This window comes from Cebus imitator, unplaced genomic scaffold (assembly GCF_001604975.1).
Source record: "Cebus imitator isolate Cc_AM_T3 unplaced genomic scaffold, Cebus_imitator-1.0 Scaffold70, whole genome shotgun sequence".
NCBI classification, from domain to species: Eukaryota; Metazoa; Chordata; class Mammalia; order Primates; family Cebidae; genus Cebus; species Cebus imitator.
This window is the reverse complement of record NW_016107385.1, coordinates 7,577,854-7,595,309: the sequence shown is the minus strand read 5'-3', so window position 1 is coordinate 7,595,309 and position 17,456 is coordinate 7,577,854. Positions and strand designations below refer to the sequence as shown.

Below are 17,456 nucleotides of genomic sequence, written 5' to 3'. Positions count from 1 at the left end.
TTGGCCATTGGTTTTTTAGTTCACGCCTTTAACTGTTTTCACTCTACAGGAAAACAACTTCGAGAGATTTTCAAGCTAGTTTGAAAGAGTTCAGGGTTAAGGATGAGATTTTTTGTACATAGCGTGGGAAGTTTGCTGATTTCTCAAAATTGTCATTAACCTGATGGAAACTTGCTGTGGGTAAGCAAACTGGGTGTCAGAGCATATTTCACAGGTTTTGGGTTCCTATCATCTATTGATATAATAATACTGGGAAAGGAATCTTTTTTTAATTTCAGAGTTTGATTTCTGCATACATTCTGGAAATGTTCTGCTGTTTTTTTTTTTTCATTAAGTTCAAGTATTTCCTTATCTATAAAATAGAGGTGATGACAGTGTTCCTACCCTTAGAGATGTTGTAAAATCAAAACAATACAGGCAGTGTGATATATAATAAGTGCTCCCAAATGATAATTTCTCTTTAAATCTTGAGTCTCAGAAATTATCTGTAAAAAAGGTCGTATCATCTTATAACTCTGAGAAATAATCTACTATATCCCAAATTTGTTTGACCACAGACTTTCTCTTCTCTCCCCATATAAGGTATTTTGAATTCTTGGGGAATGCTAAAATTGATGGAATTTAGCTATTGTGGAACTATTGCCATACATTCTCAATATTTATTTTAAATGAAAACAGATAAGCATGAACCTAATGTTATTGCTACTCATGTGGTTCTAAACCCTAGTCTTTAAAGAAAAATACTGTTACTGCTTATGCACAACTCTGTATCTCAGCTTCTATGACTTAAAATAGTTGAATATGATATTGCTGATGACTATGGAATAACTTTTCATAAAATAAATTATGAAAAGAAAGACATAGCAAATATACTTGTGACTACATATTTGAAAACACAGTATAAGACTACTGACAATTAATGCACAACTCTTTCAGTTGGTAGATGTTTCTCAGTTTTAAATATATTTACTTTTATAATCTCAAAGTCTTATTCTGTTATTAGAATTAGTTTATGCGGGATGGATCCAAGATGGCCAATTAGGAGCAGCTCAGGATTGCAGCTCCCAGCGAAAGCGTGGAGGGTGAGTGGACGCCACATTTCCAGATGGATTTTTATTGCCCACAGACCAGGAGATTCCCAGGCAGAGGAGCCCCACAGGTCACCAGCATGGCTATTTTGGCCAGTGCAGCTGTTTTGGCTGGCGTGGCTGTTGGGGCCGGCGCTGCGGTTCTCCACACAAAATACATGGGTCCAGTCATCATTTTAGCTGTTGATTGGAGCTCCTGGGAGACAGAGTCTCCCATTCAACTGATAAAAAAAGGGGACTGAAACAGGGAGCCAGCCAGGAGATTCCCAGGCAAAAAAGTGCCACGAATCTCAGCACGGCTGTTTCAGCCTGTGCAGTGGGTCACCGCACAGGGAATCATACAGATCCTGGCGCCTTTTCAACGGGTGACTGGAACATTTGGGAGACAGAGCTGCCCATTCAACTGAAAAGAAAAAGGGGTCTGAGGCAGGGAGCCAGGTGATCAGACTCGGCTGGTCCCACCCCCACAAAAAAACAGCAAACTGAAACGCTCTGGATTGAGAGTTTCACAGCAAGCACAGCTGAACCTGGGATGGTCCAGCTCTATGGGGCAGGGGCATCTGCCATTACTGAAGCAGTCCACCAATACAGAGAGAGTCCGCCATTATAGAGGTGGGCCGCCATTGCTGAGGCAGTTCTAACTATACCCCTATAAACAGGACTGCAGGGAAGTTCACACGGCAGCTGGGTGGAGCCCACAGCAGCTCAGCAAAGCCTCTGCAGGCAGACGGTGACTAGGCTGCCTCCTCGCCGGGCAAGGCAGGGCAGCCCTGAAAAAACCACAGAACAGAAACTCATAAAGCCCTAACTCCCTGGGACAGAGCACCTGGGTTGGATGAAAAATAGGGGGTTTATGAGTTCTGCTGCAGCAGACTTAAACATACCTGTGCAGCAGCTCTGAATGAGCAATGAAGCTCAAAGCTCAGCACTTGAGCTCCTATACAGGACAGACTGTCTCCTCAAGCAGCTCCCTGACCCCCGTATATCCAAAGAGTCACCTCCTAAAGGAGAGCTCAGACTGACATCTGGTGGGTATGCTTCTGGGACAAAGACAGCAGCAGAAGAAACTGGCAGCAACCCTTACTCTTCTGCAGCTGCTGGACGTGATCCCCAGGCAAGCAGGGCCTGGAGTGGACCTCAGCAGTCCTACAGCTGAGGGGCCTAAATGTTAGATGGAAAACTAAGAAACAGAAAGAAATAACTTCATCATCAACAAACTGGACATCCACTCAGAGACCCAATCTGAAAATCAACAACTACAAAGATGACAGGTGGATAAATTGACAAAGATGGGAGGAAACCAGAGCAAAAAGGATGAAAACACCCAAAACCAGAATGCCTCACCTCCTACAAGGGATCACAACTCCTCACCAGCAAGGGAACAAGGCTACATGGAGAATGAGTGTGATGAATTGACAGAAATAGGCTTCAGAAGGTGGGTAATAAGAAACTTCTCTGAGCTAAAAGAACATGTTCTAACCCAATGAAAAGAAACTAAGAATCTTGAAAAAAGGTTTGACGAAATGCTAATGAGAATAAACAACTTAGAAAGGAATATAAGTGAATTGATGGAGCTGGAAAACACAACACAAGAACTTTGCAAAGCATACACAAATTTCAACAGCCCAATTGACCAAGCAGAAGAAAGGATATCAGAGGTCAAAGATCAACTCAATGAAATAAAATAGAAGGCAAGATTAGAGAAAAAAGGGTAAAACGGAATGAACAAAGTCTCCAAGAAATATGGGACTATGTGAAAAGACCCAATCTATGTTTGATAGGTGTACCTGAATATGATGGAGAGAATGAATCCAAACTGTAAAATACTCTTCAGGATATTATCCAGGAAAACTTCCCCAACCTAGCAAGGCAGGCAAATATTCAAGTCCAGGAAATACAGAGAACACAACAAAGATATTCCTCAAGAAGAGCAACCCCAAGGCACATAATCATCAGATTCACCAGGGTTGAAATGAAGGAGAAAATGCTAAGGGCAGCCAGAGAGAAAGGTCGGGTTACCCTCAAAGGGAAGCCCATCAGACTCACAGCAGATCTCTCAGCAGAAACCCTACATGCCAGAAGAGAGTGGGGGCCAATATTCAACATCCTTAAAGAAAAGAACTTTCAACCTAGAATTTCATATCCAGCCAAACTAAGCTTCATAAGTGAAGGAGAAATAAAATCCTTTACAAACAAGCAGTTGCTCAGAGATTTCATCACCACCAGGCCTGCTTTACAAGAGCTCCTGAAAGAAGCACTAAACATAGAAAGGAACGACCAGTACCAGCCACTCCAAAAACATACCAAATGATAAAGAGCATCGACACAATGAAGAAACTGCATCAACTGATGGGCAAAACAGCCAGCTAGCATCAAAATGGCAGTATCAAATTCACACATAACAATATTAACCCTAAATGTAAAAGGGCTAAACGCCCTAATCAAAAGACACAGACTGGCAAGTTGGATAAAAAGCCAAAACCCATCAGTGTGCTGTATCCAGGAAACCCATCTCACATGCAAGGATACATAAAGGCTCAAAATAAAGGGATGGAGGAAGATTTACCAAGCAAATGGAAAGCAAAATAAAGCAGCAGTTGGAATTCTCGTCTCTGATAAAATAGACTTTAAACCAACAAAGATCAAAAGAGACAAAGACGGACATTACATAATGGTAAAGGGATCAATGCAACAAGAAGAGCTAATGATCCTAAATACATACACACCCAATACAGGAGCATCCAGATACATAAAGCGAGTTATTAATGACTTACAAAGAGACTTAGACTCCCACACAATAATAGTGGGAGACTTTAACACCCCATTGTCAATATTAGACAGATCAACAAGACAGAAAATTAACAAGGATATCCAGGACTTGAACTCAGACCTGGACCAAGCAAACCTAATAGACATTTACAGAACTATCCACCCCAAATCCACAGAATATACATTCTTCTCAGCACTACATTATACCTACTCTAAAACTGGCCACATAATTGGAAGTAAAGCACTCCTCAGCAAATGCAAAAGAATGGAAATCATAACAGTCTCTCAGACCACAGTGCAGTCAAGTTAGAACTCAGAATTCAGAAACTAACCCAGAACCGCACAGCTTCACGGAAACTGAACAACTGGCTCTTGAATGTTGACTGGATAAACAATGAAATGAGGCAGAAATAAAGATGTTCTTTGAAACCAAGGAGAATGAAGACACAGCATACCAGAATCTCTGGGACACATTTAAAGCAGTGTCTAGAGGAAAATATATAGCAATAAATGCCCACATGAGAAGCAAGGAAAGATCTAAAATCGACACCCTATCATAAAAATTGAAAGAGCTAGAGGATCAAGATCAAAAAAACTCAAAACTAGCAGAAGAGAAGAAATAACTAAGATCAGAGCAGAGCTGAAGGAGATAGAGACACAAAAAAACCTTCAAAAAATCAATAAATCCAGGAGCTGGTTTTTTGAAAAGATCAACAAAATAGACAGAACACAAGCCAGATTAATAAAAAAGAAAAGAGAGAATAATCAAATAGATGGAATAAAAAACGATAAAGAGGATATCACCACAGATTCCACAGAAATACAAACCATCATCAAAGGTTGTTACAAATAGCTCTATGCACATAAACTAGTAAACCTGGAAGAAATGGATAAATTCCTGGACACTTGCATCCTCCCAAGCCTAAACCAGGAAGAAGTCGAAACCCTGAATAGACCAATAACAAGATCCGATGTTGAGGCAGCAATTAAGAGCCTACCACCCAAAAAAAAGCCCAGGCCCAGATGGGTTCACAACTGAATTCTGCCAGACATACAAAGAGGAGCTGGTACCATTCCTTCTAAAACTATTCCAAACAATCCAAAAAGGGAATCCTTCCCAAATCATTTTATGAGACCAATATTATCCTGATACCAAAACCCGACAGAGACTAAGCAAGAAAAGAAAACTTCAGGCCAATATCCATAATGAACATAGATGCAAAAATCTTCAATAAAATACTGGCAAACCAACTGCAACAGCACATCAAAAAGCTTATCCACCATGATCAAGTAGGCTTCATCTGGGGGATGCAAGGCTGGTTCAACATACGCAAATCTTATAAACATAATTCACCACATAAAGAGAACCAAAGACAAAAACCACATGATTATCTCAATTGATGCAGAGAAGGCCTTTGACAAAATTCAGCAGCCCTTTATGCTAAAAACGCTCAACAAACTAGGTATTGTTGGACTGTATCTCAAAATCAAAGCTATTTATGACAAACCAACAGCTAATGTCATACTGAATGGGCAAAAACTGGAAGCATTCTGTTTGAAATCTGGCACTAGACAAGGATGCCCTCTCTCACCACTCCTATTCAATAAAATATTGGAAGTTCTAACCAGAGCAATCAGGCAAGAAAAAGAAATAAAAGGTATTCAAATAGGAAAGGAGGAAGTCCAATTGTTTCTATTTGCAGATGACATGATTGTATATTTAGAAGACCCCATCGTCTCAGTCCAGAATCTCCTGAAACCGATAAGCAACTTCAGCAAAGTCTCAGGATACAAAATCAATGTGCAAAAATCATAAGCATTCCTATACACCAATAATAGACTTAAAAAGAGCCAAATCAAGAATAAACTGCCATTCACAATTGCTACAAAGAGAATAAAATACCTAGGAATACAACTAACAAGGAACATAAAGGACCTCTTCAAGGAGAACTACAAACCACTGCTCAATTAAATAAGAGAGGACACAAACAGATGGAGAAACATTCCATGCTCATGGTTAGGAAGAATCAATATCGTGAAAATGGCCATACTACCCAAAGCGATTTACAGATTCAATGCTATCCCCATCAAGCTACCAATGACCTTCTTCACAGAACTGGAAAAAACCACCTTCAACTTCATATGGAACCAAAAGAGAGCCCATATAGCCAAGTCAATTCTAAGCAAAAAGAGCAAAGCTGGAGGCATCACACTACCGGACTTCAAAGTATACTACAAGGCTACAATAATCAAAACAGCATGGTACTGGTACCAAAACAGAGATATAGACCAATGGAACAGAACAGAGGCCTTGGAGGCAACGCCACACATATACAACCATCTGATCTTTGACAAACCTGACAAAAACAAGCAATGGAGAAAGGATTCCCTGTTTAATAAATGGTGTTGGGAAAACTGGCTATCCATGTGCAGAAAGTAGAAACTGGACCCCTTCCTGACACCTTACACTAAAATTAACTCCAGATGGATTAAGGACTTAAACATAAGCCCTAACACCATAAAAACCCAAGAAGAAAATCTAGGCAAAAACATTCAGGACATAGGTGTAGGCAAGGACTTCATGACCAAAACACCAAAAGCATTGGCAACAAAAGCCAAAATAGACAAATGGGGCCTAATGAAATTCCATAGCTTCTGCACAGGAAAAGAAATAGTCATTAGAGTGAATCGGCAACCAACAGAATGGGAAAAAAATTTTTGCAGTCTACCCATCTGACAAAGGGCTGATATCCAGAATCCACAAAGAACTAAAACAGATTTGCAAGAAAAAAACAAGCCCATTCAAAAGTGGGTGAAGGATATGAACAGACACTTTACAAAAGAAGACATAAATGCGGAACAAACATGAAAAAATGCTCAGCATCACTGGTCATTAGAGAAATGCAAATCAAAACTACATTGAAATACCATCTCACGCCTGTTAGAATGGTGATCATTAAAAAATCTGGAGACAACAGATGTTGGAGAGGATGTGGAGAAATAGGAACACTTTTACATCATTGGTGGGAGTGAAAATTAGTTCAACCATTGTGGAAGACAGTGTGGCAATTCCTCAAGGACCTAGAAATAGAAATTCCATTTGACCCAGCAATCCCATTACTAGGTATATATCCAAAGGATTATAAATCGTTCTACTATAAGGATACATGCACACAAATGTTCATTACAGCACTGTTTACAATAGCAAAGACCTGGAACCAACCCAAATGCCCATCGGTGATAGACTGGACAAGGAAAATGTGGCACATATACACCATGGAATACTATGCAGCCATCAAAAACGATGAGTTCGTGTCCTTTGTGGGGACATGGATGAACCTGGAAACCATCATTCTCAGCAAACTGACACAAGAACAGAAAATCAAACACTGCATGTTCTCACTCATAGGTGAGTGTTGCACAGTGAGAACACGTGGACACAGGGAGGGGAGCATCACACACTGGGGTCTTTTGAGGGGAAACAGGCAAGGGACATCAGGAGATGGTGAGTTGGGGAGAGATGACATGGGAGAAATGCCAGATATAGGTGATGGGGAGGAAGGCAGCACATCACATTGCCATGTGTGTACCTATGCAACAGTCTTGCATGTTCTTCATATGTACCCCAAAACCTAAAATGCAAAAAAAAAAAAAAAAATCCAGCAAAAAGCTCCCCCTCCAAAAAAAGAATTAGCTTATTCATTTGGAATTATTCACCTCTTGGATTGGATGGAAGTCAAGCTGGATTATTACCCCAGGCTGTAGAGAAAAAACATCCGAAAGTTTTACCAGTTCTCTTGTTAGTTTCTCGTATAAAGTAAGAATAAAAACTGATTTAAATTGCCATAATTTATGCTATGAAACCCAATAACTAGCCAAATTTCAAGTTCCTGTATTCTACCAACATTTTCATTAGATAAAACTCTTTATTTACCTGAACCAACTGATGGTAGTTAGATCTTTTAATGGATTTGATTCTCTACTTAACATTCATGAGTTTTTAGGATGAAAACTGCTTCAGAAAATGAAGATTTCGATGACTAGTTTAGTCTGAATCAACATGGCTGGAATTAGACAACACAAAGCCAGCGTGGTCAATGGGAAGATCATTGACGTAAGTGTCAGTTTCTGTTAATTGTGTGCCTCTAATTAATTGTGTGATCTTGTGCAAGTTACTTAATCTCTGCCCATTTTCGACTCTGGTAAAACTGGACCAAATCAATGGTATGCAACTGTTATATATGTGTACAACACTTTTGAAAAAAATCAAATAAAATTTCATGGATTCCTAACATGCAAGTACAGAAAAGCAATATTGCAGCAATATTTAAGCTTTGTAAGCTTAAAGGGGTAAAATTATGTAATGAGAAAAAAATAATGTCTAGTGTTAGAGGAAATAGTTATGTTCTTATATCAGTCTCATCTGTTTTTTTGTGTGTGTATGTGTGTTTGTTGGAGAAAATGATTTGTAGGTCACCTGCAATCTTAATATTCTTTAGTCCAAGCAAGAAGCTTGAAAGAGAAGTAATAGAAAATGTTTCTAAAGTTGAATTACTTGCAATATCTAACAAGTATACCCATTCTCATTAATACTCATGTCAGGCAAAAATTACCTAATAGAGTAAGTGCAAAAATATCTATAGTATGATATCTTGGCACAGCATGTAAGTGTAGGTGGATAGACCTGAGCTGAATTCTTATTACAGGTCTGAATTTTTAGAAAGAAAAGAAGAAAATGAGATTTATGGAGAACTAATGTTGGTAGCGTCTTGTGTACAGCATATTCATTGAGTTCTAGCTCTATTCTCTAGGAGCCTGCTGTCTAAAAGTGGCCTGCTATACAATCTATTACACATGCAATTTGTAATCCATTAATTTCGAGTTTATGATAATTCAAACAGTAGTGGCTATCTTTCAAACCCCCTTTTTTCATTCTAAATTGATGATAAAATATAGCAAAGGATAACTTCAAATATTTCAAAAAGACTGTTTGAACATGGTATAAATATAATTTATGTTAAATATATTAATTTAAAAGAAATTAAATATTTGTATATATATTACTATATATGTACATGTAATGGTGATGTACGTATTATATTATCCATTCTTTATTATAAATGTTAATATATTAGGGCAGTTTAACTTAATAGTTAAACTACTGTTTATTTAACTGCTCTGGAATACTTACCCTTTGCTAATGGGAGCTGCTCCTTGTCCTGAATGACACTTTCTCTATAAGCTCTCTTATGTGACCTCACTTTGCCTTCTCATGGGATTGACTGCTGTTACCCATTTTTTCTATGAAGCATACTGATGAATGCCCATGGCATGCCCATGCTCCCAACTGGTAATTTGCTACCTTCTCCTAACCTGCATACTTCTGCTCCTGCCAGTTGAGTTGTATGCTTACCAAGATTCAGGTATAGTTGCTCCCAAACTTACTATGTCAGTCATACTGTTAATATTAGGTAATTAAATGTCACATAATCTTATAAACATGAGAAAGAGTTGTTTTGCTTATGAAAATTAAGCTGAAGATTTTGAGAGGGCTTTAAGTAAGTTGGTTTTTAAAAAAAGGTTTCCACTATGGGAAAGAAAACTGGAAAATGTTGGGAAGTGTATGGGCTTTGTGAAGTTTTTGCTCAGATTGTCCCTTGTGCCCTTTGGTTGTCACTCCACTTTTAAAAAGCTTAAATCAGAAATGATTCATTGAGGATGTGGTTCATTCAAGAAAGATCATCAAGAAGGATCACTTGGCTCCTTTGTAAACAGACCTATACTGAGAAGGCTTTGGCACACTGTCAAGATATTAGTACACAAATGTGCATTTGTGTTTAAGTTAAAATGAGGTGTTAAGGGTAAATGCAACATAAGTATGTATTTTTAATAAGTTCCATGCTATAAATTATTTTCTATGAATGGAATAACTACCTTTCTTTCCTTCTTTTTTTTTTTTTTCTGAGACAGGGTCTTCCTCTGTTACCCAGGCTACAGTACAGTGGGACGATCATGGCTCACTGCAGCCTCAAACTCCTAAGCTTACATGATTCTCCCACCTCAGCCCCCTGAATACCTAGGTCTGTGAGTGCACACCACCATACCCAGCTAATTTTTTTTTTTTTTTTTTTTTTTTTTTAAGAGATGGGGGTCTCACTTTGTTGTTCAGGCTCGTCTTGAACTGCTGGTCGCAAGGGATCCTCCTCTCAGCGTCCCAGTGTGCTAGGATTACAGGTGTGAGCCACTGATCCTGGCCTGAATAACTACCCTTCTAACTACATCAGATAAGAGACTTTCTGCCATAGTCCACATTGGGCTTTTGTGTACCCAAGCGCTGATCACAATGGTATTGTGACCAGTTTTCCCAAAGTAAGTTTGACATTTGGTTTGCTTTTATTCATTTCCTTCATTCATTCTATCAAAAAATATTTATCAGGCCCCCATTGTGCCCCAGGCACTACACCAGCCACTGGAGGAGACTTGCGTGACTAAGGTAGTTATAATCGGCCCTAGATTAAATTTGCAGCTTGGGAAGAATAAAATGAGGCACCATGCTACGGAGTACACAGAAGAAATACCTGACCTGTATTTGGAGAGTGAGAGAAGGCTTTTTTGTTCTTCTTTTTTGTTGTTCTTTTTGGTTTTGTGAGATTTTCACAGTTTAAAAAAGCCTTCCTCACTCCTTGGTCTGAAACCGAATGAAAATTAGCTTTGACAAATGATTGGCTTGCAGCTTATCCCTGTGAATTGTGGCCATGTTGATTTAATGAGCAGCTCCTATATGGAAGCCAGTGTTACACACACAGACAGACTCACATGCCTTGCCACTGTTTCCCAGACTGCCTGTGGTAACCATGCTTCCGGGAAGCCCACGTAGTATGAATTAGATACGCACTGAATATCGAATTAAATATTAGAAAGCTGTCATTGCTGCCATTACCAGGCATGCTGCTAGGTCCCCCAAAAGTTTTGATTGAATGTTGCACATTATCCATCAAAAGGGAAAGTGTGGAGGTTCCAGATTCTTCACCAAAGGGGAGTCACACCTTCCTTTGCTAGGCTAGCTGAGAAGGGATAATCAACTTTCACTGAACTGAGTGAAGTTTAGGATCCTACCTCAGCCAAGACCCTGGTTTATTCACCAGGGTCCTTCTCCTTGTGGGTCCTGAACCATAATTCTTGTTCCCTAAGCATGGAGACCCTGCCAGAAACGTCACTCTCTTTTCAGTCTTTCCACTTAGCTTTTTGCTCTGTTAACCTCTTGGAGAGAAAACCAGGGTCAGTTTTCTGCCCCTCACCAGGATCTAGGCCTCTTAAATGTTCATCCTTGCCTTTTGAACCCTCCAAGGCTGTCTAGAGCTCTGATGATTTCTCTGCTTCCAGTAGCGGATTCTTACTCTACACCTAGAATCTGCAAATGTCCCAGGGTAAAAGAAGTTGCAGATCAACAGCTCACCTCTCTGTGATTCTGCCCTCTTCAAACTGTGGCCTTGAAAGCCACCTTTGCATCAGCGGTTCTCTTAGGTCTTTTAACAGTTTTCGATTTCATTTTATTTTATGTGGCCTTTCTAGTTATTTTTGGTGGGAACATCAGTCTGCTGCCTGACATCCTATTCAGGGGCAAAAGTCGTAAGCCTGTATTTGAAACTATAGGGCAGGAGCTGTGTTCAAGCATGTAGCTTTTCAGAAGTCTAAAGGACTTTATCCAGTTTCCATTTCAGGTGTCTAAAGAGGTCTTCTCTGCTCAGAAAGTTAATGTTCCTCAAGATTTGACAAATGCGTGTCAAAATTCATGTTGCTTCTGCTTTTATTATCATATGGTGAGATTTTTTTACAAACACATTAAAGCATAGCACTTAGTGATTCCAAGTGTTAAGCAATTATTTGTTAAATCAGCTTTATTTTAATAAGGCTTATAGACTCACTTGGAGTTGACCGGGATTGATTTTGTGCTGCTTTCTGGAGGCTCCATTGTGCATGGAAATGGAGAGATGGTCTGGACTTTGGTGGTGCAGGCACCCAGAGAGACGCTCTGTTTCACTCTGAGAAGCTACAGTCCGTGAGTCTGGTCACCACTGCATAAACAGCCAGTGGACCCAACTGTGGAAAATATCAAGGTCCCAAATATCTGACTGTCCAGAAGCGTCTTACTCTCCTTAGGTAGCACACAACAATCAGCCTTTTTCTGAGGCCATGGCATGCCACAGATTGATCATAGAGAATAGTTGGTCCCAGATCAAAGCCCATATAGAATTGAGGATGTGTAAAGGCTGTCTGACTGGCTTACTCCTTGGCTTAAAGCCACTTTAATCTAGGACCTTGAGGAAGCCAGAATGCATGTCGATTACCTTAAGGAAAGAAGAGAAATCCTTATGGAAACAGTACCACCTCCATATCCATAGGGCTCCCCTTCCCGCCCTCCACCCTGCTGTTACCTATCAGTCATCTGAAAGGAAGATCCCACAGAGCTGACAGAGTCCTTTAGAGAGAAGATCCTCATCTTCTCTCCGTAGGTTACTTGTCTATTTAAGAAGCAAACCTCTTGTTACCCGCTGGGAGCATCTTGATGTTAGAAACCATGCCACTATTTTTAGTGCGTGTCCTTGTGCTTCTGCACGATGAGTCAGGATTCTCGTTTTAAAAATACTTGGCATTCCTCAGAAGAAAGATAAACACATTTAATGTTCTCAGTTGCTACTATTCTAATCGCAAAGTCAAGAGTTGCTTCTTTTCTTAACTGCCTTCAGTGCCGCAGAACTATCTGGGCCTCTTCCTCTCCCCCTCCTTGTGTGATCACTCCTTTCAAAAGCAACAGCCAAAGCAGATGCAGGGGAGATGCATTGGTGCTCATAAATTCAAGGAGCTAAAATGGCAACAGCTGTGGCAGTTTCAGGATTTCAGCAGGTAATCAAGTAACTCAGTGCAAAAGCGGGATTTGACAATTCTACAGGGGACTGGGACAGAGGGCAGCGAGAACTTGAGCTTCAAGGAGAATCTTCACTAGCTATCAACAAGAAATGTAAATGCTGTGACTTTACCCAGTTAAGTAGAGCATATTTTCCTGCTTTCAGCTCTAATCCCTGAGCAGCAGGAATACCCTTTCTCATCTCACAACATCTGACTTTCTCAGATATATTTATTCTGTGTTATATACTGCAGTTCACCTGTATATTTTGGGGTTATCACTGGTTGAATTACATCGTTAGGTAGACTTACGAAAAGATGGGCATTTTTAGGGAGGAGTATTGTGCCGTTTTAGGTGAGGCTTATGGACAGTGTTTCATGTTCCCAAGTCTAGAGGATGGTGATTCTCAAATTCTCTGTAAATTATAACTAGGCCTGTTTCTCATCTTGGAAGATTAGAACAGCAGCTAGAGGCCAGGTAGGCATTCAAGGCAAGGAAAGGGAAAGGGATACTGTGCCTTGTTCTCTTTCATTGCTAGATATAATTATGAAAGCTGAAACTAGGACAAAGGCAAGTTGTAAGTGTTAGCTTAGTGGCTAAGAGCACAGACTCAAGCCAGTCTGCCTAGGGTCAGATCCCAGCCACTTACAGGCTTTGTGACCTTGGACAAGTTTCTTTACTGTTTACAGTCTCAGTTTCTGCATCTGTATAGCAGTGCTAGTAATACCCACTGCAAATGATTTTATGAGAACTAATTTATGCACTGAACTAATTTATTCAAAGTACTTAGAATAATGCCTAGCGGTGGTAAGCACTCAGTAAATGTTAACTTTTATATAGAGCACGGATCTCTTCAATAACAAGCACATGTGCAACAGTCAGAACACCACAAAATAGCACTATAAAGATGGTAAAAATATCCCTTTGATTTTTTAACATGTCTTTGTATTAATTAAAATTCTGACAGCTGCAAATTTAGAAATCCAATTTCTGAACTAGCCTAAGGGGACACACAAGGAACGTTATTGCCTCTTGGGACTGGGAAGTTCATTCTGATTTCAGGAACAGCTGAATCCAAGGGCTCAGGCTCTGTCCCTATCACTGTCGCTGTCTCTCGCCGTATGTCTCTTGACCATGCTCACATAATTATGCCTGCAGTCTTTCACATGACGGGAAAGGTGGCCACCACCAGCCCTTTGCTTATACCCTCTGTATTAGTCTGTTGTTACACTGCTATAAAGACATACCTGAGACTGGGTAATTTATAAAGAAAAGAGGTTTAATTAGCTCACAGTTCTGCAGAATGTACAGACTTCTGCTTCTGGGGAGGCCTTAGGAAACTTATGGCATAAGGGGAAGGGAAATCAGGCATGGTCTTCATGTGCCCAGGGCAGGAGGAAGGCTGAGGGGGAGTTGCTACACACTTTCACACAACTAGATTTCAGGAGAACTCTGTCACGAGGCAGCACTAGCGGGATGGTACTGAACCATCAGAAACCACCCCCACGATCTAAACACCTCCCATCAGGCCCCGCCACCAACATTAGGGATTACAATTCAACATGACATTTGAGTGGGGACACAGAGCCAAACTCTATCACCCTCCTAGCCTAGCATCTCCAGCAGAAATGGTCTCCCCTGATGCTCCAGCAGAGGAGTTCCAGGAAGAGCTGGGACTGGCTCAGCCTAGAAGCAGTCACTATGGATGGAGCGATACTGTTATCTAGCTGCCTACTCCTGTACAATTTGGGGTAGCGGTGGTGAGGTTGGAGGAAGGCAGGGAGGTGAAGGTTGGCAACAGCAGTTCCAACCAAACCACGCCACACCTACGGAATTGGATCCCCATGGGAATGAGTGATCCTGGTATCAGAGGAAAGTGGCACTAGGAGATGATGTTGTGCTGTCCAAAGCAAGAGATGCCATCTGAAGCTGACTGGGAAAAGGCCTGAGTTCATCAGCAGGAGTGTACGATAAACATGTAAACATCAAATTATGTCTGATTTTCTTTAATCAGTGAACAGTGACTGATTATCTTTCGATCTACAACACTCTAAAAAGTAGTTGTAATTATGTATGAAGATAGATTCTTCATTCTTCCTTATAAAGGTGGTGTATTAGTTTGTTCTCATGCTGCTAATAAAGACATACCCGAAACTGAGTAATTGATAAAGAAAAAAGAGGTGTAATAGACTCACAGTTCCACATGGCTGGGGAGGCCTCACAAGCATGGTGGAAGGCAAAGGAGGAGCAAGGACACGTCATACATGGCAGCAGGCAGCAGAGCGTGTGCAGGGGAATCCCCCTTTATAAAACCATCAGCTCTGGTGAGACTTATTCACTATGAGAACAACACGGGAAAGACCTGTCAATGTGATTCAATTACCTCCCACCAGGTCCCTCTCACGACACATGAGAATTATGGGAGCTACAATTCAAGATGAGATTTGGGTGGGGAGACAGCCAAACCATATCAGATGGCAAATAAATATGTTTCATCTATTATGCCAACCTATGAAACTTAGGTGTGAATTTCCCAGAACACTGTGCTGAGAGAGTTTCTGAGGTTGCATCCTTGCTCAGACAAAACGATACCTGCCATCGATATGGTCTGGGAAGTGGTGGTACATATGCCAGGTAGTAACTGCTTGCATACTGCCAACTGAAGAATGCTTTCCCACAAACTGAGGACATGTACGGAAGGCTTTTCAGTTAGAGTCGCTTAGCTGAGCTGCCGAACAATGCCAGAACTCATTCAAATGGGCCAATTAACTGCACAACATGGCAGGTTATGCAACTAAGCGAGCAGCCTCACAACGCCACACGTGAGTGCTGAGAGGCTGACTCAGCTCTGTCTAGAAAGAATAAAATGCTGATTTACCCCTTTCCAAGACTCCTGGATCTGCCTCCTGCAAACAACTAATAAATAAGGGCACGAAGTAATGTAAGCTTTTCTTTTTTATTTAGCTTTCTTTTATAGTTTAATACTTCAATTGAGGTCACATATGTAGTGTTTCATCAATTGCTAGGCAGAGTAGTATTCATCAATGGTAGCAATTTTCATGATTGATTTTACAACTTTTTTTCTTATAAAGCATATATTTTATCACTAGATAAAAAGAATTATATCACCAAACTTATTTTAAAGATTTGCTTGGAAGATTTCAGAGAAGATCCCCCTGTGTTAATCATGTTCTTTTTTTCTGTATTTCATGATGTTTTGACATTGTGGGGGCTGTGTGGACCTGGGGAGAGACTGCCCCTCCAGGGGTTGGCCATTCTTAGAGATGGCAGTTAGCTTGCCTGTGAGCACACCTTTTGTTTACAGCCCCACCAATCCAAAGCCCAAATCCGCAACCACCACCTTTATCTTGCTCTCATACACCAAGCCAGTATTTTCCCTGCCTAAATCACCCCAAGGCCAAGTAGAGACAACCCCTATGGCTAGAGCCTGCCCACATTATTTAAACTATCCCATTCTAAGCTTGCTCAAACTTGCCTTCCCTGCCTTACCCTTTCTCTCCACAGAAAAGTACCAGGCATTTCCCTCCTTCTTTCTGCCTCCTGACTGGTGCTTCTCTTGAGGCCTGACATAACATGAGATGCCCCTCCTCTTGGAACCTGTAAGTAATAAACTCTTCATGAAACTGCCTTTGCAAAATTGTGACAGTAAGAGAAATCTAACATAACTGACTCCATCTTGCTTCTAACCTCACGAGCTAACTGTCTCTGTTCATTCTAAGCTAACTATGGGAGGAATTTTGTTTATAATTTAAAACAAAGATGAAAGCAGATCCTTTCTGAAGCTAAACCCCTCCTTACTTGGGGACCAAAATCACCTTTGTAAAACGAATGAAAGTCCACAAGGTTACAATTATGTTAGGGGCCTGAATTCTGCTAAGATGTAGGTATAAACTCTAACCAGTCATTGTTTTATAACTTGCTTTTTAAAAACTACTTACTACTCAGGAATCATATAGCCACAAAATTAATAACTTTACCAATTGCCCCTCTGGAGAACATTGCTATTGTAAAACTAAAGACTGGCATTTGAGATATTTTTCAGATCTTGCATTCTGTATGAACCAACTGCCACCACCTGGACCAGTAACCCACACCCTGGAACTAACTCAGCACAAGACAGTGTTGACCCCCTATGATTTCATCTCCAACCCAACCAACCATTATTCCCCATTTCCTAGTCCCCTTGCTTGCTAAACTAGCCTTGAAAAACCCTTGTCCCCGAATTCTCAGGGAGGCAGATTTGAGAATTATCTCTCATCATGCCATTTAGCTGACCCTGCAATAATTAAATCTTTTCTTGCTGTGAACACTTGCTGTTCTCAGTACCTTGGCTTTTCTGGGCGGTGGGCAAGAAGACCCACCTGGGCAATTACAACCATACCTGATTAAGACAAATTGCCAGGCTGGGTACAGTGGCTTACACCTGTAATATCCAAATTTGGGAGGCCAAGAAGGAAGGATTGCTTGAGCCCAGGAGGTTGAGGCTGCAAGTGAACCATGATTATGCCACTGCACTCCAGCCTGGGCAATAGAGTGAGAACCTGTCTCTAAATAAATAAATAAATAAAATCCCAGGTACATTTTAAGATACTCCCATAACCACAAAAATAGGGTTGAAGAATAATATGCAAATAAAAAAATAGTATCAGAACTGAAGTGAAGGTAAAAATATG

The 17,456-nt window shown here is 40.6% G+C and overlaps 1 long non-coding RNA gene across 1 annotated transcript; it reads left to right on the top strand.

Annotated features, from left to right (window-relative positions):
- The first annotated feature begins 10,006 nt into the window (after nt 1–10,006).
- Nucleotides 10,007–17,456, top strand: LOC119471708. Its single transcript, XR_005200774.1, has 2 exons — nt 10,007–12,761; nt 16,288–17,456. It is a non-coding gene; the product is annotated as an uncharacterized LOC119471708 (long non-coding RNA).